Source organism: Jaculus jaculus, chromosome X (assembly GCF_020740685.1).
Source record: "Jaculus jaculus isolate mJacJac1 chromosome X, mJacJac1.mat.Y.cur, whole genome shotgun sequence".
NCBI lineage: Eukaryota > Metazoa > Chordata > Mammalia > Rodentia > Dipodidae > Jaculus > Jaculus jaculus.
The window spans coordinates 118,192,123-118,219,025 of NC_059125.1; the positions used below are offsets into that span (position 1 = coordinate 118,192,123).

The 26,903-nt window shown below is 35.9% G+C and overlaps 1 pseudogene; it reads left to right on the forward strand.

Annotated features, from left to right (window-relative positions):
* The first annotated feature begins 17,163 nt into the window (after positions 1–17,163).
* On the forward strand, positions 17,164–26,699 carry LOC123456573 (annotated as a pseudogene).
* The last annotated feature ends 204 nt before the right edge of the window (positions 26,700–26,903 follow it).

Consider the following 26,903-nt stretch of genomic DNA (forward strand, 5'->3'; position numbering starts at 1 on the left):
CACACTTTGGAAGTTCAACTTTGCTAGGTTACTAATAAGTACAAAATGTCTCTCTTAGTTTACGTTTCTGTCAACAACATATTACTCTTGATTGTCATCCAAGACTAAGTGAGAAGACCATCCTGAATGGTCTCTATTTCTGATGAAGAGAACACTGGCATTTGAATATATATTGTCCTCTATGTTACCATAATATATCCAAATGGGAAGGCCCTACATTACAGTTTGTGAATTTTTAAAATTAAACTATCTACTTTCAGAGTGTTTTATTGTTTGTTACTAACTCATTTCCTCATTTTGGGCAAGTGTAAATGCATATGTATGTTCATATGTGTATGTGTGTTTTGGAGGGGGTACATGCATGTGTAGCTGCAGGAGTAAGGGGGCCAGAGGTTTGTGTTGGTTGTTCTCCACCTTATTTACTGAGACAATGACTTTCCCTTGGATGCAGAGCTCCTGGATTCAGCTACTCTATGCAGCCAGTTTGCTCAGGCAGATCTCGTTTCTAGCTCCTTAGTGCTAGTATTGTATGTGGGCCACCATACCCACCAGGCATTTGTGTAGGTGATATGGATCTGAACTTTGGGTCTAACATTTTCAGAAAGCAGTTAATCTACTGAGCTATTTTCCCACTCCCATAAATTTTCAACATAATAATTTCATGCATTTTATTTGGAGGAGGAACTACAGGAATATTTTATTTATTGTTTCCTTTAAAGAAAATTTGTATTTAGAGATGCATGCTAATTTAGTCAGTAAATATTTGTACAAAGAAATAACATCTAGACCATTAATTTTTAAAATGATTTGAGCAATAAACATATTGTTAAATAGAATAATAATACACAATATAGATTACCATGAAGTCAGCTTACTTGAAACAAAGGCTGGAAGTCTGCATTTCTGCCTACTTGTTATCCCATTGTAAACACAATTCATAAATTTTAGTGAAATTTGAGAGTTATATAAAGAATAATTTTATGAAGCCCTGTGTTATAGGTTGTAATATGAATAAATTTGTCTATAGATTGACAATGGGTTAAGAGAAAATTGGACATTGTCTCACATACAAATGGCAGTTCAGTGATTTTCCTCTGAGCACAAAAGTGATATATTGTTGAATTTAGAGCAAATTATCAAGTTCTAAATAATTAAATAACTCAGAGCACAAAAGGTCTTAATGTGATCATTTTTCAGTTACTATGTACAGTTAAGTTATAGCTGGGACCATGTTAATGACCACTTTCACTATTACACCATATGTGATGTCATATTAGTTATTTGTCACCTCATCAGTGACTTGACAGCTCCTATAGGAAAATGTAGGTGTAGAAATATTAAAGCAGCACAAAAAGTTTATAGAAATGCCCAAACTAAAATAGAGACTTATTACATTTAAGATATTATAGAGATAAGTTCAGTTTTTTTCTGCCATAAAAGTTTTACTCAGAGCCTGAATTTCTCTACACTGCTAAAAAAAAGTAATGCCCATTCAGTGAAATTCTTAAAATTAGTGTTTAGTTTGTATACAGAAAAACTCACATTTTATAACTTTAGTAGATTCTAGCAAATGGATAGCATCATTAAGCTAACATTAGACACTTACTTTTCAGCTCATAACCATATGCCTAATGATCAGTGGTCTGTACATAGTCTTGGTTGCTTCTATCTGCAATGCCAAGGTAAGCCAGGCAGGCAGTATATATTTTTTTTTTCTCTTCTGTAAATATTTATTATTGTTATTATTATTCAAAACATATTTTGTATTAATAAACCATGTGTTGGTACACTTTTCCCTCATCCCTGCACCAATTCCACTGAAGACCCTCCTCAGTGAGGTTGCAGGGTTTCCCCATGGAGTTGTGGTTTATGCACTGAGAAAACAGCAGTTAGTTATCTTTTGAAGGACGGAATGCCTCTGGTTATGATGTTTCAACCTGTGGCTCTTACAATCTTTGTGCCCGCTCTTTTGAAAAGTTCCCTGAGCCATGGTGGATGAGTTTTAAGTCTACTTTAGTGAGGAGCTCTTAGGAGCCTCTAGATCTCTACATTAGTAGGTGTGAGTTTCCTCAGAGTCTGTCTCCTTCACTCTGGCACTGATTATCAGGTTCACCAAGGAAGCAGAACTCTTGTCTACCTCCCCAATTCATCTGTGGTTTCAGCTGTGGCTTGTCTGAAGTGAGTAAGGTAATTTATCTCCTTGGTATCACTACTTCTGTAAAAGAAGAACAGATTCTCCAATAGAGAGTGAAGTCAGTATAGTTTAAATGGGATACATATTATTAATTTAGGGAGAATTTAATGTATGTAACCCCTATTTTAGCCAAAGACTACTGAGGGCTTGACACTCGAGAATATAACCTTTGTCTCCATAGGATTCTGATCTGCTTTCCAATTCCAGATATGGGTTCCTTTACACTGAAAGGATCTCTTAGTCAATGAGAAAGCTATTGGTTACCCACCAAGGCTGTGTGCCACTATTGCACAGCATGTACATGTTGTTTGCTTCTGAGTAGCTTAGTCCTCTTGTTGTTCAGACTATTGTTGGCCACTTTCCCCCAGTAGCTCATTGTTGCAGTCAGGTTTGCATTTGCTATAGAAATCTCCCAAGAGCAGATTCTGGGAAAAAGAGGTTTATTTTGGCTTATGGGCTCGAGGGAGAGGCTCCATGATGGCAGTGAAAACAATGGCATGAGCACAGGATGGATATAACCCCCTGGCCAACAGAAGAGTGTGCCAAACATTGGCATGGGGAAACTGGCTATAACACCCATAAGCCCACCCCCAGCAATACACTTTCTCCAGGAAGCATTAATTTCCAAATCTCCATCAGCTGGGAACCTAGCATCCAGAACACCTAAGTTTATGGGGGACACCTGACTCATGCATATATATCATTATTATTATTTTTATTTTTAGTAGTTATGTACATAGTGTGTTTACAGTCATATTGATACCATCATTAGCCTCCTCCCTGTCCTCCCTCTGCAGGGAGTCTCCTCATTGGGGAATGTATGTGGGTCGTGTATTGCGGGGTTAACTATCAGTTATGGGTAAGAAGCAATGTCTCTGTGAATAATGTCCCAACATGCGGCTATCACAATCTTTCTGCCCCCTATTCCACAAATTTCCCTGAGCCATGATGGGTTTGTTTTAGGTCTATTTCAGTGTTGAGGACTTGGGAGCCTCTCTGTCTCTGTATATCCGGTTTGCTAGGAGGTGAGTGTTCCCTATGTCTATCTCCTTCACCCTTTTGCTGATAACAGGTTCACCAAGAAAGCAGCACTCTTGCTCATTTCCCTAATTTCTCTTGCTTCCAGCTGGGGCACTGGTGAGGTGGGAAGGGATGATGCTTTCCTCAGGATCTGTTTCCATCTGAAAAAAGAGAAGCAAATTCTCCAACAGAGAGTGAAGTCCGCATCAGATATATGGGATAACCATTATCATTTTAGGAAAAAAAAATAATAGGTGTAGGCCCACTTGTGGGCCACTATTGGTAGGAGCTTGATAATGGAGAGTGGGCCCGTTTCTTGGCTATGGTTCTGACTTGTTTCCCAGCTCCAGCTATGGGTTCTGTTCCACTGAGAAGATCAATTAGCCAAATCAAGAGCAGTTGGTGACCCACCATGGCTATGTGCCACTATTGCACTTGTGTGAGCATCACATCAGGTTGATTGCTACTGAGTAGCTTAGACCACAAATTGCTTGGACAGATGTTGGTCATTTTCCCCCAGTCACTCATGTAGCACCCTCTGGCACTAGTTGAGCAAACTGTCTGGGAACTGACTCCCTTCCAGATTCCAGCCAGGTCACTCCATGTTCCATACCAACAGCATGTGGTGTCTTTGGCAGTAGGGCCTTACCACTAACCATTGGTGTGTCATCAAGTACTCTGACAGAAATCTGTCTTCTTTGGGGAAACCTTGTAGATGTCTGATCAATAGCTCATTGTGGATGATAGCCACATGCTGGTACTTGGAGTTATAGGTCAATGCCAAGGAAAAGAAGGAAGAAAAATACAGGTAGTATAAAAGAGATATTGAGAAGAGAGAGAGGAGGGAGAGAGAGAGAGAGAGAAAGGAGAAAATTAAGGAGAGTTATATTTTTTAGTCTCTCCATGGATAAAGGTTTCTATAGTACCAGGTCATTTTGAATTTAGTTTTGTGTTTGTTTCCCCCCCCCATTCCCCTTCCCCTAAACCCTTCCAACCCTATTGCCTGGGCCTTGCGTTGCCCATCAGGTATGTCAGCAACTCTAGCTGGTCCAGGTTAGGAACTGCAGATAAGTGAGACCATGTGGCATTTGTCTTTCTGTTATTGTGTGATTTTGCTGAGTATGATCTGTTCCAAGTCTGTCAAGTGTTCTACAAATTTTATTTTACTGTTTTTTTTTTCTTACTGCTGAGTAGAATTCCAATGTGTAAATTTATTATAGCTTTGTTATCCATTTATCCACTGATAGGCACCTGAGTGGATTCCAGTTCTTAGCTATAATGAATTGAGAAGCTTTAAATTGGTTGAGCAAATATCTCTGTACTGTAGGATGGAGTATTCAGGATAAATACCAGTAAGGGAATTACTGGGTCTGTTGTTACATTCTCACCAACTGTGGATGAGCTTTCCTCTTTCCCCATATCATCGTCAACCTTTGTGGTTGTTTGATTTTTTTTCATGATTGCCATACTTACTGGAGTAAGGTGGAATCTCATAATTACACTTTTAATCTGGCTTCTTTCTCTTAGCATACTACCTCTGATCTTATCTACATTGGTGCACTTATCAGTTTGATCCATTCTGTTGCTGTTCTGTGGAGGTATGTAAAAGGTTAAAGAATATTTGGCTGTTTTTAGTCTTTAGTGATTGTGAACTAAGCTACAGTTATGTGCAAAAATTTTTATGGATATAATTTTTTGTATCATTTGACTTATTATTAAAGATGGGATTACTTGGTCATATCACTAATGGATGCATACTTTTATAAGAAACTCAATTTAGTGGGTAAGGAACTTTCTTTCAAAGCCAAATGATCTGGGTTTGATTACCTAGTACCCACATAAAGTGAGGTGCACAGAATGACACATGCATCTAGAGTCCACTTGTAGCAACTGAAGGCCCTGCTGTGCCCATTTTTTTTCTCTCTCTCTCCTCTCTCTCTCTCTTTCTCCTTTTCTGTCTCTCTTCCTTCCTCCCCCCTTCATAGGAAATAAATCAATTAAATATATTTTTTAAATAAAGGAAACTTTAAAATAGGGGCTTTGGCATTTTTGTTTCTCAAAAGAAACGGAGAACTAAAGAGCTATACACAATCTCACAGCATGTTATATTGCCGGCGATTTTAAATAAAATTTAAATTAACCTTTAATAGATATTATGTGGTATGTCAGGTTTAATTTTCAGTTTCTTAATAACTAATAATGTTAAGCATCAGTGACTGGGTCATTTGGGATTTTCATATATTTGTTATTGATATATCTGTATAAAATTGACTACTTTTTAAAATGAATTACTTATTTTCTTATTATTGAGGTTTTGGAGTTTTAAAACATATTTTAAATATAACTTAATATCTTAAATGCAATTTAAAAACATGCTTTTAATGGTCCATACCGTTTCTTGTTCTTGACTTAATTGTCTTTTAAAGGGCAAACATTCTGGTGAAGTTCAGTTTAGTAATTTATTTTTAAATTGTTAATACTTTCAGTGACATGTCTAAGAATCTCACCGAAGTTCAATTAAATTTTCTACTTTTCTATCTTACTAAATTGTTTATTATGTGATATTTTATTGTTTAATCCATGCTTTATTATTTATTAATTTTATATATAGCATTAGGTATAGCTTAAACATTTTTCCATTGCCTTATTGATTTGCCCATCAATTTTTTCAATAAAATTTGATAAATAAAATACCCTTTATGCATTTAAGTGTCTATATAAGTTGGTCAAAAAAATCACCTGATCATAGAAGTTGCCCGTGGCCTTTTCAGTACAGACAATACAGCATAAGAGCTTTGCCAAGAAGGGAAATTCAGGCTAAACACTGGTATATCAGAGCCTTCTCTGAGCAGACTGAAACGAAAGTCACAACTACAGGTACTACACAGATATTAGGGTGGGCAGAGAAAATTAGGCAGGATACCAAAAAGAGTTCTATATAAAGGTAGAATTATAGAAACTCAAAATAGGAACAAAATAGTAAGCCATCATAGTGGACAACATGAGAGTTGGGGGACATGGACCCTTTCTGCTGAGGATACCAAAGGAAAGCTGTTAAAAAGTATGTTTGAGGGCTGGAGAGATGACTTAGCAGTTAAGTGCTTGCCTGTGAAGCCTAAGGACCCAGGTATGAGGCTCGATTCCCCAGGACCCACGTTAGCCAGATGCACAAGGGGGCGCACGTGTCTGGAGTTCGTTTGCAGAGGCTGGAGGCACTGGCGGGCCCATTCTCTCCCCCCTCCCTGTCTTTCTTTCTGTGTCTGTCACTCTCAGATATTCTCTCTCTCTCTCTCTCTCTCTCTTTCTTTCTCTCTCTCTCTCCATTTCTTTCTGTGCCTGTCACTCTCAAATATATAAATAAATAATGAACAAAAAAATTAAAAAGTATGTTTGATATGATATTCCAGTGCTCTGTAGGACTAGTTTATTTTTTCCATTTAATTTTTTTTCTTGTACTTTCTAACTCTTGGTGAGATTTTTAATATGAATTATATCTACCTATATGCACTTTTCATCTTTATACTCCCAAATGCTCAGCTACATGTGAATGCTAGTATTAGAGTATGTTTGCTTGTTTGTTTGTACTTTATACAGGATAGTGCTCTTTGTCAGATTCAATTCCTTATAAAGTCACTAGCATTAGAGACCAAAGTTTTGAAGGGCCATTTTTCCCTACAAAGTTACTGAAGTCTGCTATAAAAAATTTAAATGGAAGCCTGTCATTTTGGACAATATGGATGGAAAGGAATATAGATATATAATAGGAAATAATCCTGGTACAGAAAGAAAAAATACTACATGATTCTACTCTCCAATAAAACTGGAAAACTTGATTTCATAGGAATTGAAAGTAGAATGGTGGTTATTAAGTTTGGGAATACCAGGGACGAGAGAAGGATGTGAAGAAGATGAATACTGTGTACTGGATCTGTAAGCTTCAATAAATATCCTTTCCTCCATAACTGTGTCTGGTTTGGAAGTTCATCTAAGCGAACCTGAAGCTGTCTGCTACAGTGGTTGTTAAATTTGGGAATACCAGGGAAGTGGGAAGCATGTGAAAAAGATGAACACTGTGTACAAAGTCACTATAAACATTGTCCCAAATGACAGGCTTTCATTTATTTTTATAGATGAAGAATTCTAGCCAAGTATGGCAGTTCACACCATTATTCCCAGCACCCAGGGGAGGTAGAGATGGGAAGATTGCTATGAGTTCAAGGCCAACCCAATACTACATAGTGAATTCTAGGTCAGCCTGGACTACAGTGAGGACCTACCTTAAAAAAAAAAAAAGAAAGAATACTCTATCTTGTATGTGTGTTATATGTTTTTTTTTTTTTAATCCATTCCTCAATTACTGGAAATGTGAGTTATTTCCATTCCTTGGCTATTTTGAATGTAATTGCAAAAGCACTGGGGAGAAATTGTGTCTAACACATAATTTCATTTGTTTTTTATGTATTCCTATGATTGGGCTGCTGGATTATATGGTACCTCTATTTTTAATTTTTTTGAGGAGCATTACATATGTTTCCCCACAGTCTGTGTTAATTTACATCCACACCAGCAGGCATGAGTGTTTACCTTTCTCTTCATTCTCACCAGTACTTGTTTTATATATAGTTTTTGACAGTTTCATACCTTAATGTCATTTATTTTGATCATATTTGCCCCAACTCCCTTCTCCTAAAAATCCACTAAGCACATTATTCCCAAGTAGTTCCCTTTCCATTTTCATTTTTTTAAAATTTCTGGGCCACTGAACTTAATTAGAATGATTGCAATAACATGGAATGGGGGTTATGAGATAGAGCTGGAGCAATGTATCAGTGTCTAAATCGCTGAAAAATTTCATAGCTATGCTTATCGAAGTGAATTCTCATGAGAATTTTGATTTGCATTTCCATAATGATCAGTGGTCTTTGAGAATTTTATTCATGTTTATCTTCTGTGGAAAGATGGATATTCACGCCTATTTCACATTTTTATACTATTGAGTTTTTTCATTACATATATAAATACTATGTATGAACTCCTTATCAGGTGTATACCTTGCAAATTTCTTCCCATTTTGTATGTCACCTCTTTACTATGTTCATTTTTTTTATTTCTTGTGCTGAAGCTTTTTAGTTATATGCAGTCATATTTTCTATTTTGGTGTCATTTCTTTTGTTGGAAGTATTTTCTCCAAAAATATTTGCCAACTCTAATGTCCTGAATCATTTTCTTATGGTTTCCTCCTGTATGGATTTCATGTCTTACATTTAAGTCTTTAATATATTTTGAGTTAATTATTTGTAAAAGTTAGGTGATAAAGATTTAGATTATTTCTTTCACATTTAGATATTTAGTTTTTCCAACACAAGTGCATATCCTTGGCATTATTATTGAAAATGTGTTGGTTGAGGATATGTGAGTTTACTTTAAGGCACTATATTCTGTTATATTGGTCTATGTCTTTATTTTTTAATGCCTATACCATAGTATCTTTTAATACTAGAGCTTTGTATCATTTTCACTTGCATGGGCTTTAATTTTTCCTATCCATGAGCATAAGACATTTTCCACATCTTTATGTTATATAGTTTTTAATAAATGTTGTATAATTTTCATTGTTGAAATATTTTATCACTTTGGTAAATTCTAATTCTAGGTGGTTGTAGTTATAATAAGTAAATACTATTGTTTTCTTAACTCCTATTTCAGAGAATTTGCTATTGATTTTAATGCCAGGGATTTTATATGTTAATTTTGTATGTTGTAACTTTACTCCATTCATTTACTTTGTCCAATAGTTTGTTGGTAGAGGATTTGGGATTGCTACAAATAAGATCATATTATTTGGCAACAGCAAAAATTTGATTTTTCCCCCACTTTCCATGTTCTGTGCTTCTTTCTCTCCCGTGACTGCTCTGTAGGACTTCTAGCAATATTGTAGTAAAAGTGGACATCCTTATCTTCTTCCAGATCTTAGAGACATTTTGCAACATTTTCTCACAGCTTAAGAAAAATTGGAGTGAGTTCTTTAATTTTTCACAAAATCTAGCAGTTAAGTCACCTATTCCTCTACATTTCTTTGACAAAAGGAGTCTTTACTTATTCAGTCCTCTTATTTGTATTGGTCCAGTCATATTTGATATTTGTTTAGGATTCAGTCTTGATAAGCAGAATATATTCAGGAATTTGCACATTTCTTTTAGGTTATCAGATTTGTTGGCTCACAATAATTTCCAATGATTTCCTTATATGTTAATGATGTCAGTTGTTTTTTTTTTTTTCACCTGATTTTGAATTGCCTTTCTCCTTTCCTGAGTCTAGATAAGGGATTATCTATTTTGCTTACCAATTTTTTTATTAATTAGTTTTGTACTCAGTGAATACAGTCAAGTTGGTACCATTGTTAGCCTCCTCCATGTTCTCCCCCCTACCCCTGCCCCTCCTTGTTGAGGTATATGGGTCATGAATTGTGGAGGTAGCCACAGTTAAGGGTAGGAGGAAATGTCTCTGCATATCATGAGCCAATGTGAGGTTCTGACATTCTTTCTGCCCCCTCTTCCACAAAATTTCCCTGAGCCATGTTGGGTTCATTTTGGGTCTGCTTCAGTGCTGAGGTGCTGGGAGCCACTGTGTCTCTGGATATATGATTCGGTGATTTGGTAGGAGTTGATTGTTCTCGGTGGTGTTGATTTTCACCCTTGTGCTGGTACCTGGTTCACAAAAAAAAAAAAAAAAAAAAAAAAACCAGCACCCTTGCTTGTTTTGCCAATCATTCTTACTTTCAGCTAGGGCTGTTTTGAGGTAGGATGGGATGGTTCTGTCCTTAGAATCTGCACCTATCTGAAAAAGAGAAGCAGATTCTCCAATGGTGAGTAAAATTAGCACCAGATAAATGGGATCACCCTTATTTTTATATAGAATTTAATAGGTGTAGGCCCTCTTGTAGCCCACAACTTGTGGTAACTTGATAATAGAGAGCAGGCTCATATTTGGTTATGGTTCTGACATGTTTCCCAGATCTAGCTATGGGTCCCATTCCACTGAGCAGATCAGTTAGCCAAATCAAGAGAAGTTGGTTTCCCACCATGGCTGTGCACCACTATTGCACTTGTGTGAGCATCACAACATGTTATTTGCTCCTAAGTAGGTTAAACCATGAGTTGCTTGAACAGAAATTGGTCATTTTCCCCCAGTCACCCATGTAGCACCTTCTGGCACTAGACGGACGGACTGGGGGCTGACTTTCTTCCACCTTCCAGCCATATCACTCCATGTTACGTGTCAACCACATATGATGCCTTCAGCAATAAGCTCTTACCAACTAACCTTTGTTGGGTCATCAAGTACTCTGACAGAAATCTGTCATTGTTTTAGGAAACCTTGTAGGTCTCTTTGATCAAAAGCTCATTGTGGATGATAGCCACCTGCTGGTACTGGGAGTTACAGGTCAGTGCCCACTAAGAGAAAGAAAAAAAAAGTTAACTAATATAAAAGAGTTAGAGAGAAGAGAGAGCAAGAGAGACTGTAAAAGATTAAGGTCAGTCTTCATCGTACCCTTTTCAGTGCCTTGTGGCTCAGATGTTTCATCTAAGGGCCTGGTGAAGGTTCAACAATTTGGTCTGCCTTTTAGGATGTAGAATTTTATGGTACCATTGCCATTTGGGTCTAGTTTTGTGTCTCTCACCCCATCCCTTGTCCTTTCTTCCCTCCCCACCCATCCTATTGTCTAGTCCTCGAGATGTTTGCTGGGTATGTCCGCATCTTGTGTAGATTCAGGTTAGGTGCTGTAGATGAGTGAGACTATGCAGCGATTATCTTTCTGTGATTGGATGAGTTCACTGAGATGATCTGATCCAGGTTCAACCATTTTTCTTCAAATTTAATTGTGTCATTTTTTTTTCTTACTGCTGTGTAGAATTCCATTGTGTAGATATCTACTTGCTTACCTTTTCAAACACCAATATTTTACTATCTATTTCATTTATTTTTACTCAAATCCTATGTATCTCCTTTTACCACATTTGGGGTTAGCTTGTTCTTACTCTTTTTGTTTCTTCAAAGGCAGTAATAGGTTGTTTATCTGACTTTTCTTTGTGGTCTTTGTTGACTGATACACACTCCCTTCTTAGTACTGCTTGTGCTATATATCACTGGAATGTTGAATTTCTATGTTCATTTGTTTCAAGAAGAAGTTATAAAATTTCCTTCTTGATTTTTCCCCTCAGAGACTGATTTTGGAAAAGTAAATTTTTGAATTTCTATGTATATGTATAACTTTAAAAGCGTTTCTTACTACTTACTACCTTATTGCATTGTAGTAAATAATAAGATATGTTTTCTGTTAAATTTATTAGTATTTGTACTGTGGCTTCTTATATTATCTATATTGGATAATTTTCATATGTGGTGAAGAAAATGGTAGACATTTTGCAGCTATTGGAATATTGTATAGACATCTGCAAAGTTGGTTTCAATTTGAGCACAATTTAACTATAATTTCTGAACTTTTATGGCTAGATGATATGTTCATTGCTGAAAGTAGGCTGTGAAAGCACCCTTCTGTTACTGAAGTGGATTTTACATTCTCTCTTTTGGTCTTTAATACTTGCCTTACATAATTGGGTACTCTGATATGTAAGCATATTTAAATTATATTTCCCCTGATGAATTGGCCCCTTAATCATTATACTATGACCTCCCCTGTTTCTTTAATTGCATATGGTTAAAATATATATTTTGTGATATTAGTATGGCTAGTCGAGTTTTTGTGAATCCCATTTCTATGGGATATCTGATTCAATTCCTTCACTTTCAGTTTATGTGTGTTCACATGGGTAAAGTATCTTCTTTATAAGTAATATGTAGTTGGCTCTTGTTTTTTATCCATAAATTTATTCCACATAAAATAATCAGAAAAATAATCCCTTCATATCCATGTACTTATGGATCAATAAGATCTTAATGTTAAATTATGCAACTTGTTTTATTGTACTTTGTTCATTTCTCCCTCTCTCATAGATTTCTTGATAAGTGTAAATCCTTCCTTTGTTTTACCTCTTATAGTTTTTATTTCTTTTTTTTGGCTTTTGTAGCATACAAATTATTTGATTGTAAGAAGCTACTTTAAAGTGGTAGCAAATTAATACAACTTGAAAGAACAAAACAAAGAAATAAGAGACTGAGAAAAATGTCTTTAGGAAAAAATGTTCTAGTTGCATTCTGATAAACATAACACATTTTATATTGTCAAAATTCTATTTTGCATTTTTCTATGTCCCATATTGCTTAATGTATTAATACAGTTATTTTTTTTAAATATTTTGTTCATTTTTTATTTTTTTATTTGAGAGCGACAGACACAAGGAGAAAGACAGATAGAGAGAGAGAGAGAGAGAATGGGCACGCCAGGGCTTTCAGCCACTGCAAACGAACTCCAGACGCGTGCGCCCCCCTTGTGCATCTGGCTAACGTGGGACCTGGGGAACCGAGCCTTGAACCCGGGGTCCTTAGGCTTCACAGGCAAGCGCTTAACCACTAAGCCATCTCTCCAGTCCTTAATACAGTTATTGTTTTGATATTTTCTAGCCTTCATACTGAAGAGATGTTTTATGTACCACACTTGCATGCAATACCATTCTGAATTTGTTTATATAGTTACCCCGATTGGTAAGATTTATACTTTCTTTTGTTTTGCTTTTACTTACTCAAATCTCTTGCTTTCAATTTGAGAGCTTCTTTAACATTTCTTGTAAAACAGATCTGGAGGTATATTCTCTCAACTTTTGTGTTTTAGAAAGCCTCTGTTCTCCCCTTATTTCTAAAGGACAGTTTTTCTAAGTATATAAGACTGCTTTGGTATCTTTTCCCTTCATATCAATATTTTATATTTTTGTACACAATTGAATATTTGGATTTTTGCATTTTTTTATTAGTTATGTATATAGTGTATTTATCCATAATGGTACCATCGCTAGCCTTCTCCCTGTTGTCCCCCCTGAAGTTTGTGGGTATTGTATTGTGGGGGTTGCCTTCAGTTATGGGGGAGAGGTAATGTCTCTGCATAATGACTCAACTTATGCCTCTAACAATCTTTCTGCCCCCTCTTCTGTGAATTTCCCTGAACCATGTTGGATTCATTTTAGTCTATTTCAGTGACAGCAGGTCTTGAGAGTCTGTGTCTGTGGATATCTGATTTGGTAGGAGTTGAGTGTTCTCTGTATCAGTCTCCTTCACCCTTGTGCTGGTACCAGGTTCACTGAGAAAACATATGTTGCTCATTATCCCACTAATTTTATGGCTTCACCTGGTGCCCACGTGAGATGTGATGTGCTGATAATCTCCTCAGGTTCTGCATCCATCTGAAAAAGAGAAGCAACTTCTCTAACAGAGATTGAGATCAGTGCAAGATACGTGGATACCCATTCTTATTTTAGAGAGAATTTAATAGGTGTAGGCCCTCTTGTAGCTCACTATTGGTAGGAGGTTGATATTGGAGAGCAGGATCATTTTTGATATAGTTCTGACTTTTTTCCCCATGCCAGGTATGGGTTCCATTCTACTGAGTGGATCTGTTAGCCAAATCAAGGGTAGTTAGTAACCCACCATGGCTGTGTGCCACTACTGCACTTGTGTAAGCATCACATAAGGTGTATTTCTGCTGAGTAGCTTAGACCACAAGTTGCTTAGACAGATGTTTGTCATTTTCCCTCAGTCACGCATGTAAAACCTTCTGCCACTAGACAAGCTAACTGGGGATTGTCTCTCTTTCAGTTTCCAGCCAGGTTGCTCCATGTTCTCTCCCAACAGCATATAGTGTCTTTGGCAGTAGGGTCTTACCATTAACCTTTGGTGGATCATCAAGTACTCTGACAGAATTCTGTCTTCTTTTTAGGAATCCTTGTAGGTGTCACTGATCAACAGCTCATCGTGGATATTAGCCACATGTTGGTAATGGGAGTTACTGGTCAGTTCCAAGGGAGAAGAAGGAAGCAAAATATAGGTAATATAAATGAGAATGATGGAAAAGAGAGAAAGAAACAGGAGAAGATTGAAGATATTCTTTATCACACTCTCTCCAGACCCCAGTGAATCAGGTATTATCTCTAAGCACCTGATGAAGGTTCAACTTTTTAGTGTGTCTTTAAGAATGTTAGGATTTTATGGTACCTTTGCAATTTGGGTCCAGCTTTTTGTCCACCCAAACCCTTACCCACCCGTCCCGCCCCACCATCCCTATTGTCCAGTCGTTGAGATGTTTACTTGGTATGTCAGCATTGTAGGCAGATTCAGGTTAGGAGCCATAAATGAGTGAGACCATGCAACAATTATCTTTCTGTGATTGGGTGAGTTCATTGAGAATAATATGCTCCAAGTTTGACCATTTTTCTTCAAATTTCATTGTGTCATTTTTCTTTAGTGCTGCAGAGAATTCCATCATGTAGATATACCAAATCTTAGTTATCCACTCATCTAATGATGAACATCTGGGTTGAATACAGCTCTTAGCTCTTATCAATTGAGAGCCTATTAGCATGGTTGAGCAAATATCTCTGAACTGAGATTTGGAGCTTTTAGGTTAAATGCTCAGTAAGGAAATAACTGGGTTTGTTGGAACCTTTATAATCGTCCTTTTCAGGAGTCTCCACGTTTCTTTCCATAGTGGTTGTACCAGCTTGCATTCCCACCAACAATGAATGACGGTTTCTATTTCTCCACAAACTCACCAGAATTTGTTGTCATTAGATTCTTTAATGTTTGCTATCCTTACTGGAATGAGGTGAGATCTCATGGTTGTTTTAATTTGCATTTCCCTGATGATTAGGGATGTTGAACATTTTCTTAAGTGTGTGTTTGCCATTTGTATTTCTTCCTCTGAGAACTCCCTGTGCAGTTCTGTGCCCCATTTTGTGAGTGGGTTGTTGACTTTTTTTTGTTTAGGTTTTTGAGTTCTTGGTAGATTCTAGAAATGACGCCTCTTTCTGATGTGTATCTGGCAAAGATTTTTCTCCCATTCTGTGGAAAATCTATTGGCTCTGTTTACTGTTTGTTTGTGAAAAATCTTTTCAGCTTTCTGAGATCCCAAAGGTTAAGTGATTGTTTAATTGTCTGAGCTACTGGGGTTTTGTTCAAGAAGTCTTTTCCCATTCCTATATCATGGAAAGTTCCTCCTATTTTTTCTTCCAATTGTAGCAGAGTTTCTGGTCTTATATTGAGGTCTTTGATCCATTTGGACTTCATTGTTGCACATGGTGAGATGAGTGGATCGAGTTTGATTTTTATGGTTATCCAGTTTGTCTAACACCATTTGTTGAAGATGCTGTCTTTTTATTTTTTCAGTCTACATTGCTGGGACTTTGTCAAATATCAAGTAGCTGTAGTTGCAAAGTCTGGGTCCTAAATTCTGTTCCATTGGTCTATGTTCCTGCCTTTATGACAGTACCATGTTGTTTTTATTACTATGGCTTTGTAGTATAGCTTTAGATCAGGTATGGTGATGCTTCCAGAAGTGTTGCTTTTGCTGAGGCCATGCTTGGATATCTGAGGCCTTCTGCCATTCCATATGAATTTTGAGATCATTTTTTTCTATCTCTGTGAAGAAAGATGTTGGGATTTTTATTGGTATTGCATTAAATCTATATATTGCTTTTGGCAAGATTGCCATTTTCACAATGTTAATTCTGCCTATCCAGGATCATGGGAGGTCTTTCCATTTTCTCAAGTCCTCCTCAATTTGTTTCTTGAGTGCTTTAGTTTTTTTTTTTTTTGTTGTTTGTTTGTTTGTTTTGTTTTTTGGTTTTTTGAGGTAGGGTCTCACTGTATCCCAGGCTGACCTGAAATTCACTATGAAGTCTCAGGGTGGCCTTGAACTCACAATCCTCCCACCTCTGCCTCCCAAGTGCTGGGATTAAAGGCGTGTGCCACCACGCCCGGCTTGAATGCTTTTTTTTTGTTTTGTTTTGTTTTTGTTGTTGTTGTTGTTTGTTTGTTTTGTTTTGTTTTGTTTTTACTGGAAAGTTCTTTCACTTCCTTGGTTAATCTTATTCTTAGGGTTTTTTGTTGTTGTTGTTGTTGTTTTGATTTTTGATGCTATTGAAAATGGGACAATGTCACTAATGTCTTTGTCTTTTTGTATTTTAATATGATGTAATTTATAATATGTTTGGACTCAGAGTTTTATTATAAACTCTAATTATGAAGCCAAAGATGGCTCTGAATACACAATCCACCTGTGTCAGCCTTCCAAATGCTGGGATTAAAGGATTGTACCACCACATCCCACTTATATATTTTGATATTTTATTTATTAGAGAGGGGGGATAAGCCAGGACAGTTAGCCATTGCAAATGAACTCCAGATACATGTGCCATCTTGTGCATCTGGCTTTACATGGGTATTGGGAAATAGAACCTGTATTCTTTGGCTTTCCAGACAAGTGCCTTAACTGCTAAGCAATCTCTCCAGCCTGTACTTTGAACACTTGTAACTATATAGATTTGAAACTTTTCATTAATAGATGATAAAAAAGATGAAATTGTTTCTATATTAAACTTATATGTTGTGATTATGCTATTTATATTTGTTGTTTTCTATTCTTTGGGATTTTCTACTGGACTGTAATGTTGTCATCACAAAGTATGTATTGTTTTTTCCTTAAACACAGATGTTTTAAACATTTTTATATTTTAATAGCAATAATCAAGGCAGAAAGTACACAATGAGTCTGAGAATATTCTGTAGGGCATTGTCTGTTTTCAGTTAAGATCTGGTTTAGCATCAGCATTATGTCTTCTCATGTTAGCCTATAGATCTGATTTAAACTCTGAAATGTCTCATTATAGTAGTAAGTTTTATGAGATTTTTTTTTTTTTAATTTGGTTCAATCCATTAGTGGTTCTGTAGTGGTGGTCCTTCTGCTATCTGTTGGAGAGGTTACAGAGAGGCTAGCAACTGTCATGGGAATTTTCCAACTGAGGGTTTCTAAAGGAGGAACTGAAAGAAGGGAGAAGACTTTATCTCTGGATAATGGAGAACAAGATGTCACTTCAGTTGTGGGAGATTCCCTGTCATTTTCAGCCCCCTTGGCCAGAAGTGACCTGTGCCTTGAAGGAAACTCACAGCTTGAAGTCATGGCTGTGTCCTCCCTGCAGTTTTGACAATTATCAGAGGTGTCCATTACGAGAAAACAGTTTTATATATAAGAAACTTGACAATTTGTCATTCTTATTATAGTTCAGGTCTAGTTGCAAAATAATATAATTTATATTTTCCTCAGTCTTTATATTTATATTGGCCCCTAGTATTCTAATTTGTAGACTGACTAATAAACAAAGAAAGATTAAATGCTTTATCTGTAGTCTCTAGAAATGAATCCCAAATTCTCAGGACACACTCTAGAGATGTACATGAAGCTGATGTATTGTTCCCCATATTTAATGATATAACAATGGGACCTGCAAGTGTTGTATATTTTCATCCTATTAAATTCCCTGTCTCAAGACCATGAAGTATTAAGCACATGGAAAATGTGTCAAGATTAAGGCAAAGGAGATTTATTGAAGAAAATGGTGACAATGTTCAAAGTATCAGGGCAAACATGTTTAGGATTTTGACCAGCAACCAAAGAATAGAAAGAAAAAGATAAAAAGACAAAAACTATGCTTTTTTGAGTTATAATTCAGAAAAGTGGGGAGCCCCACAATTATCTGTGAACAACTGCCCCTGATTTTATTAATTTGGCTCCTATATTCTTTCCTTTCATTAGTTTGGCTAAGGGTTTATTGATATTATTAACTGTTTCAAAAAAGAACTCTTTGGGCTAGAGAGATGGCTTAGCGGTTAAGCGCTTGCCTGTGAAGCCTAAGGACCCGGGTTAGAGGCTCGGTTCCCCAGGTCCCACGTTAGCCAGATGCACAAGGGGGCGCACACGTCTGGAGTTCGTTTGCAGAGGCTGGAAGCCCTGGCGCGCCCATTCTCTCTCTCCCTCTATCTGTCTTTCTCTCTGTGTCTGTCACTCTCAAATAAATGAATAAAAAAATATTTAAAAAAAAAAGAACTCTTTGCTGTGTTGATTCTTTGTATCAACTTTTTCATTCCATTTTCTTAAATTTCTGCCTTCATCTTAATTATTTCCTTTAATAATTTATTCTAACCCATGCATATATAACTAGTTGATGTTTCATTAAAATGCCAAGAATGCCCATTGGAGAAGAGAGCTTATTTAATAAATGGTTCTGGCACAATTCCAAATGCAGAGGAATATAGCTCCTTATCTCTCACCATACATAAGAAAGTAATTCAAAATGGATCCAAAATCTTAACATGAGACCTGAAATTCTGAAAACTGTTCAAGAACCAAATATGGAATAAGTCTTCGAGTATAGAAATGAGGTCAACAATCAATAAATAGAACCCGAGGATGTTTTAATGCTTCTGTATAGAAAAAAAAAAAAAAAACTTGCAGAGACAGCCTGCAAAATGTGAGAACATCTTTATCAATCTTTATTAGCTATATATCTCCCCAGGGATTAATATCCATTATATACAAAGAAGTAAAAATGTAAACAATACCAAAACAAATAGCCCAATCAAAAAAAAAAAAAGAGGAATGGAGAGGTGGCTTAGCAGTTTAGGCAGTTGCCTGTGAAGCCTAAGGACCTTTGTTCAACTCTTCAGGTCCCAGGTAAGCCAGACACATAAGATGATGCAAGCACACAAGGTCACACATGTGCTCAAGGTGGCACATGTGTATGGAGTTAGATTACAGTGGCTATGGCCCCTGGTGTGCCAATGATCTCTCTCTCTGCCTCTCATAAAAACAGCCAGTATGCTAGACTTATCTCAAGAAAAAACAAAAAAAACCTGGAGAGATGGCTCAGCTATTAAAGGTGCTTGCTTTTAAAACTAGCTTCCTGGGCTGGAGAGATGGCTTAGCGGTTAAGCGCTTGCCTGTGAAGCCTAAGGACCCCGGTTCGAGGCTCGGTTCCCCAAGACCCACGTTAGCCAGATGCACAAAGGGGCGCACGCGTCTGGAATTCGTTTGCAGTGGCTGGAAGTCCTGGCGCGCCCATTCTCTCTCTCTCCCTCTATCTGTCTTTCTCTCTATGTCTGTCGCTCTCAAATAAATAAATAAAAAATGAACAAAAAAATTTTTAAAGCTAGCTTCCTGATGCCACAGGATCTATTCCCCAGGACTTACATAAATCAATTTGCACTAATCAGCACATGCATCTGGAGTTCATTTTCAGTGGCAGTCAGTCTTGGCACCTCCATACTCACTCTCTGTCTATCTCTTTCTCTCTGTCTCTCTTTCAAATACAGAAAATAATATAAAATGACCAAACAAAGTTTTCAAAACAGAAAATAAAAAAGTCCAATAAAATTTCTTAAAGGTTTTTAATATTCTTAGCCATCAGGGAAATACAAAATTAAGACTACGATGAATTTGCATCTTACCACTATCTGAAGGGATTTTATCAATAAAACAAATTCCTAAATTTTAGTGAGGGTATTATAAAACAGAAACATTCTTAATTGTTTCTGAGAGTATATGCAAACTGGTGCACCCAGTGTGGAAAGTAGTGTGCATGTTATATACACACATGCACACACACACACAAACACACACACACAAATAAACTACAAAGAAAATAACCATATGACCCTTCCTTGTTCACTAATGTTTGTTGCTACACTCTTCACAACAGTAAGGAAATGGAAGGAGTCTACATGTCCAACAACTGAGGAATAGATACTGGAAATGGAGTACACATATGCAATGAAATTCTTTTCAGCCATAAAGAAAAATTAAATTTGCTGAAAAACGGATGGGACTGGAAAATATTATATTAAATGAAATGATTCAGATATAAATATTTAAACACTGCATGTTCTTTTGCACATGAACCCAAGTTTGAATCTGTATATATGTTTATTATTGTTTTTAAAAAATGTATGTAAATACAAGGGAACTAGAAAATAATCCTGAGAAATGGGAAAATCTAGGCTTAAAGGGATATTAGGGAAGGAAGCCAATCTTAAGTGATACGAATATAAGGGGAAAATCTAGGGTTGTGGGTATGAAAGCCATGTAGGGGAGAAGGGAGGTGGGTTAGAGAAGGTGTAAATAGGACAGTTACTCAAAACTAAATATGTGTCTGGATAAAGAACAAAAATAATCTTTAAAATATTAAAGGAATTAAGGGTTGGGAGATTTTTCAGTAGTTTAAGGGGCTTTCTTGCAAAGCCTGCCAGCCATGGTTTGATTCCCCAGTACCCATGCAAAGCCAGATGTACAAACTGCACCTGGAGTTCATTTGCATTGACAGAAGGTGCTGGAATGCCTATATACAAACATTTTCTCTCTCTCTCTCTCTTTCTCTCACCCTCTCTTTCAAATAAATAAATATACTTTAAAATAAAACTTTATTTATAATAAAAAAACGAAATTGTTCCTTCAAGACATATTGGTCAAATGAAGAAGTTCACTTTAGTGCTTACTTGAAAAGCCTCCTAGCTTGGGTTTGATTTCCCTACTACCCACATAAAACCATATGTATGAAATGGCACATGAATCTTGAGTTGTTTTACATGGTGCTCTAGTGCACCATGCATACAGGCATACACACACACACATGAGCGCATGCTCTCTCTGTCTCTCTCTCTCTCTCTCTCTCTCTCAAAGAAATAATTGTAAAAAGAAGAAATATCTATAATTTAAGGGCATAATGTCATAAAGCTTAAAAATAAAGTAATGACAAAAGATGTCACATACATTATAATCAAAACAGAGAATGAATAGATGTTTTTCTATCAGGCAAAATTGACTTTTAGTTCAACACTATCATAGCAAAGAAATATATCTTATGTTTGGTTTTTCAAGGTAGGGTCTCATGATAGCACAGCTTAACTTTGTAATTGCTTTGTAGTCAAAGGTTGACCTTCAACTCATAGTGATCCTCCTAGCCTCCTACCTCTGCCTCCCAAGTGCTGGGATGAAAGACAAACACCACCATACTAGGCACAAAGAACAATATTTTTAAATGATGAAAATATGTGTGTTACTTATTTTACTTATCATTATGAAAAACTACCCTACAGAAGCAAATTAAAAGAAGTCTACAATGTCAATCAGAATGAATTCTCATTATTTTAATTTTTTGTCTTGAAAATTAGATGCTGGATCCTTATCTAAATGATATTGACTTTTTATATTTTATATTTTTTGTTTTGACTGTTTGAAATGGGGGCCTAATGTCACCTTTCCTGTTCTAAAACTTGCTATGTATGTCAGTTTGGCCTTGAATTTCTGCTCCTCCTGCTTTCTCCTCCAAAGTGCTAGAATTGAAGGTATGTATCACAATGCCTAGTTTATTTCTAGTTTTTTTCTGTTTGTTTTTTGAGACATAGTTAGTCCAGGATGGCCTTGAATATAGTATTGCTTACTTTTAAATAACAGCAATATTCCGTCCTCAAGCTCCCAAGTTTATGATTACAGGCATGGCTACCACATCCAGCTTGATTACATTCTTTCTTGCTTTCTATTTTGAACATCGTTATTATTATGATCTTTATTAGATTATATGGTAATTTTTTAGATTTCACGTGTTTTAGTATGTGGTTTCTGTAAGCCCAGTGAGTTATGTTGAATTGGCTATTATCAAATGCAAAAAAAATTTTGTCATAAAGAAAAATATATTTCCGGTTTTACCAGGGACATTTCTGCTTCATTTCTATTTTCCTACATAATTGGCTACATAATAGTACATTATATTTTCAAATTCTGTCTTGATGTGGATGAGTATGTATGTATGTATGTATGTATGTACTTAATACTATGGTGACCATTACATTAAATGTGTAACTTAATGTTCTCCAATAAAATTTTTAACGAGTTCATATGAATTAAACAAGTCCTGAAGTAGACTAATAAATATGTAATCATAGGAAGACCCTGTTTCCAGATAGTTACTCTGGAACAATATAAGCATCAGTATTATCAAGTACTGTTTGAGTGGCATCTTCATCTATTAGTCACCAGAAAACATTTGTTGGTACATTTTTTATGAAACTTTTCTATTAAAAGTGATGCATTTCTCAAATGTCCAGCTACTTGTTAAATTCAGTTCATTTTGTTCTTGCTCTGCTGCTAGCTTAATGATCAGTATGTGCTCATGGAAAGTCAATTCAATTGCCTCAGTGCATAACAAGGGCAAAGATAGGCACAGTGTTCTCTCCTTTAAATTACAGAGCATTTTAATACTTTATGTCCAGAAAAGAAGAAAGTTTAGAACTGGTAAATAGCAACTTACATAATGTTTTAATCATTAAGGGATAGTTTATGAAGATGTCAGATGCCAGGAATTGATTTGTAAAAATGGTACTTGGAAGTTTTCTAGGGAACATGAATTAGTTTTATAAAGATTTAGATATATAATCAGGCCAATAGAAATAATGCAGTGTTTGTACAAAGCCTAGATATTTTTTTTTTAATTTTGGCTCATTATAGCTTAGTTATAAAGTATTGCCCCAAAAGTTCCATGTAGTGAAGAACCTACCCCCAAGTGGTGAATCTGATCAATGTCATGTGACTGTGTCATAAGGACTATGACCTAATCAATGAATTGACCTAAACAATGAATTAACCCACTGATGGATTTATAAATTGATGATATTATTCGAAATGATAGAAACTTTCATACTTACCTTATATAAAAATAGCCTGAAAGTAATTCTACACAATTATTCATAGTTCATATGCATTTGGAGTATAACTTGCTATATGCAGTTAGTTGAATAATATTCATCTTATGACATCATGCTGGTGCTCAAAAGCATATGGATTTTAGACAATTTCATAATTTATATTTTCAGTCTAGTGTTTCTAAAACTGTATTATTTTAGCGTTAAACAGTACAGGTAACTGATTAGGAGAAGTAAGAATGAAAGCTAAACTTATATTTGACAGAATTAATTTCAATTCCTTCTAAACAAGTTAACTTTCAGTACCTATTAGGCACTCATGAAAGAGATCAAGTGTGAAATTATATTTGGAAATATTATGTTCAGAGATGGCAGTATAAAAACAACAATCATCAGTACATTATAGTATTTAGAGCCACTGATTCTATGAATCACATAGTATGATAGCATAGATAGATTTTTGGGACATCAGAAGGTGATAGAATAGAACTTTGTAGTATACATGTGCTATATAGACATAACAGTTTGAACCACTACCCAGGCATAAAAATACCTTCACAAGAGCTTACAAAAAGAAGCAGAGGGATTATATAGACAATGCAGCATAGAAAAATATGAAAAGGGCACATGAAAGTAGATGTTATTCAGTTTGTTTTACCTACATCTTACTTCCAAACTCAAGTACCACAGGTATATCTTCCCTTTGAAGGAAAGAAAGTGAAGAAAGCATGAGATGTTTTGCCTTGGACATAATATTGAACCTTCTCCAATAAAACCCAGTATTAAGTAAGCCTATATTAGCCCAATATCTAGGCCAATACCCCCAAATTGAGCTTCATTTGTTGTCTAAATACTAGTTTGCATAACACAGCCCCAATCTCCAGGACTGTATGGCAAATGTTGTCTTTGTACTCTTGCTTCAGCCTTGGTTGACCAGTGTGATATAAATCTGGCCTTAGTGTGGCCATCCAAGGAGTTTGGCAGCCTCCCATAGACTCAAGCCCTATATATACCTTGTAAACCTAGTTTTTAGGCTTGTTGCTTTGGTCCCAGAATCATGCATTGACATGGTCCCACAGTCCCAAGCCTAAGACATACTCTAGACAACATCAACACCTATACCTTTTTCCATCAGTCTAGAATCCAATCTGCAGGCTAATCTAGACATTTAAAAAACAGGTGGTGGCAGTCAATTTTGTTATTAACTACTCATTTTCTTCTTCTTCTAAAATTTTCAAGGATGACACATTTAAGTTTTGTACATTCAAATAAGCCAACTTTGAAGATTTACATTAGGCCACAGATCATGTCATTACTTTAAAGAAGAAAATGTCTCTCTACAAGCTCCATTCAAGAACACAAAATTTAGAAAGCAGTCTGTATTTCAGTTCATCTATATTAATTACAGCTGTACAAAAGTCATTATTTAAAAAGCAAAATAAATATATCTGTCTTCTCAGCTGAAAGCATATAGACTCTAGTTGGCATATATTAATTAGATATACATAAATAACTTTACTACAAATGGCAAGTAAATTCCATATGTATTTTCTTCTTTTTGCATTTTATCAAGTATGTTTTTTTATAGGTTTAAATAGATTGTGATTACCTAGATGGCAAAAGATTCATCTTCCTCTCTATTCACTTTTGTTTCCATTGAACATTAATACTTAGTACATATATGTGCATAATCATAATTTACTATATTGTCTTTGATTTGAATTTAATTGTTAAATTATAATGAATGCTCAATGAAAGTGTGTTGATGAGTAGTATAATGGTGTTCCTCTACAAATACATTTGAGTGAAAAGGAAATCTCTTCATTAAATAATCCATTCAAAATACTAACAAATAATGTTTTTTACTGTAGAGTAACAAATTTGTAAGTAAACTTCAATCCTTTTGAGGGTAGTAAGTGATGAAGTTCAATGTAGTTTGGTATTCTCCACTATTTTCACTTCTACCCTCCACAATCTATAAACATGTTCAAAAGCTACTCATATATTTGCATATCCACCTCATTACTGATATCCAAGTGAATAATGCACTTGTACGGCCCTTCTTCATTTTACAAGGATTTTACAATCATGTATATTATTTATTCAACATATTGGTTTAAAAAGTAGGTATTCATTTTGTTTCTATTTCTATAAACTTTCACCTGCTACCTATCACTCACGACAATTTTTACATAAGCTTATTTCTGAAAAAAAAATGTGAATCTATGTCACTTGTTTTCTATTTAGTTGACTAGTTCACATTATATGTACAAAATACAGTCATGAACATTTATCTTCTATTTTTGACTATTTATTATGATGTCACATGAAAATAGCCTATATATCATGTTTGAATTTAGTGAAAGTATTTAGATCAAGAATAATTTGGAGGCTGGAGAGATAGCTCAGCAGTCAAAGGCTCTCTCTCCACAAGTCTACCAAATTCTTAACACCCACATAAAGCCCTATGCAATGTGACTTATAAGTCTGTAATGCCAATGTGCCTATGGAAGTGGGAGGTGGAGCCAGGAGAATCAAGAATCAAGATCTTTAACCAGTTAGACTGACCTTCCCATTGGCAAAACACTAAGAGATACCTTGATTTAAATAATGTGGATGGAGAACCCCAGCATCCTACAGTTGACCTTTGACCTCCACACGCATACAGTGGCATAGTGCACCCACACATATATACACACAAGTATATCTCACATATATACATACAAAAATAAATAAGAATAAATTGTAAATTTGTAATCAGATACTACATTGATGTATGAAACAGACTTCACTGACTTTTCATGATTCTGAGTTAAATATGACTAAAATTGTAAAAGAAAAGGTATTAAACACCTGATATCAATAAAATGCATACATTTTTGCCATTCTTGAATGGGTAATATGGAAAAATAGTGAATGCAGTGTGTTTCTATTTTCAGCAGTAAGAAAACATTGGTGTCAGTGATGTAGCAGAAAGTACTACCTGGAAGCTGCGGCTCTTAACTTGAGCAGAAGCTGCCTGGGCCAGCCCTGCTTCCTTCTATGAAAATAGCACTTAAAATAGTTTATTTATTTCTTTATTTGATAGAGAAAGAGGGAGACAGAGAGAGAATGGGCGTGCCAGGGCCTCCAGCCACAGCAAACGAATGCCAGACACATGCGCCCCCTTGTGCATATGGCTAACATGTGTCCTGGGAAATCGGACCCAGCTTCTGTAGCTTTGCAGGCAAATGCCTCAACAGCTAAGCCATCTCTCCAGCCAAAAAATAGCACATTTGAAGAAACATTCCAATACTGTTTCCAGTTGATGGCTCTAGATAACTGTCGAGTGCACCTCAAAACCAAGGCTAAATTGACACCCAAAACACAGAACCTACTTAATGGAGAGAAAAAAAAAATTACAGACTCAGTTTTAAAGAAGCAAAAATTGTGAAAACATACAAAGATTGGTTACTTGGTTACTTGGAAAACTTGCCATAGCATCACGATGAAAGTCAAAGCTTCCTAGAAACACTCAAGATCAGTCCCACCACTTCTGTGAGTAAATTCAGCTGAAGACACCAGAGAAGAAAACTCCACGTTCTGTAAACCTAATTGAGATGACTGGTTCCAAAGGCAAGAGCCCAGCACTGATTTTCAGAACACCTGCAACTGGACAATAAGCACCCATTTGCTCCTCAAAGAATGCAAGCAGAAGAAGCACTTCTCTCAGCTGAAAACAATGCTTAGTTAGAATGAATCTCAAGAGAGTAAAAAGCTGGACTTCAGAAACTTCTTATCTTCCCTGTGAAATGTGGACTTTGAAAATGAGAATTGTTTAGTGCAATTTCTGAAACTAACATTAGTAAACAACTTTTTCTTAACTTGATATATTCTTTGAACTTGAAAACTAGATTTAAGAGAAAACTTTTCTTGGTATCCTTCAGTATTTATGGTTAAAACATCTCACTAGGGTGGGAGAGATAACTTAGTAATTAAGTCTCTTGCCTGCAAA